This window comes from Mastomys coucha, unplaced genomic scaffold (assembly GCF_008632895.1).
Source record: "Mastomys coucha isolate ucsf_1 unplaced genomic scaffold, UCSF_Mcou_1 pScaffold12, whole genome shotgun sequence".
Classification (NCBI taxonomy): Eukaryota; Metazoa; Chordata; class Mammalia; order Rodentia; family Muridae; genus Mastomys; species Mastomys coucha.
The window spans coordinates 14,042,137-14,043,009 of NW_022196894.1; the positions used below are offsets into that span (position 1 = coordinate 14,042,137).

Consider the following 873-nt stretch of genomic DNA (forward strand, 5'->3'; position numbering starts at 1 on the left):
AACTCACTCTGTAGACCAGGCTGGCCTCCACCTCAGAAATCCACCTGCCTCTGCCTCCCAAGTGCTGGAATTAAAGGCGTGCGCCACCACCACCCGGCTGACAGGATCTTAATATATGGTGGATATGGTCTTTGCTAACTTGGAACTCACAGAGATCCATCTACTGCCTCTGCCTTCTGTAGTGCTGAGCTACCACACATGGCCCAGAAGTTTTTATTTTCTTTTCTTTTTTAAAGATTTTATTTGTTTTATATATGTGAGAATACACTGTAGCTGTCTTCAGACACACCAGAAGAGGACATTGGATTCCATTACAGATGGTTGTGAGCCACCATGTGGTGCTGGGAATTGAACTCAGAACCTCTGGAAGAGCAGTCAGTGCTCTTAACCATTGAGCCATGTCTCCAGCCCAGTTTTTCTTTTTTTAATAGATTTTATTTATGTTTATGAGTACACCATTGCAGTCCTCAGACACACCAGAAGAAGGTATCAGATCCCATTACAGATGGTTGTGAGCCACCATGTTGTGCTGGGAATTTAATTCAAGACCTCTGTAAGAGCAGTCAGTGCTCTTAACCGCCAAGCCATTTCTGCAGCCCCAACCCCTGAGATTTTCTTTGACATTTTTGTTTTGTTTTAAATTTTGTCTGTTTGGGGAGAGTGTGTGGGGTGACATGGGCATGTCATGTGGGTTTATTTCTATAGCATGCAAGTGGGACTCAGAAGGGAACTTACAGGAGCCAAGTCTTCTGTGCCGGTCCCCCAGGATTAGACTCAGGTTGTTAAGCTGAGTTCTCCTGCTTATTTTTTTCCTTTTCCTTTTGTTTTTGTTTTTTCTTTTTCTTCTTCTTCTTTTTTCTTTCTTTCTTTCTT

At 43.0% G+C, this 873-nt stretch overlaps 1 protein-coding gene across 1 annotated transcript in view; it reads left to right on the top strand.

Moving 5' to 3' along the window:
• The window catches only part of Hic2 (HIC ZBTB transcriptional repressor 2), a 30,776-nt gene that overhangs the window by 9,125 nt on the left and 20,778 nt on the right, over positions 1-873 (top strand). The gene's annotated exons all lie outside the window — the stretch shown is intronic.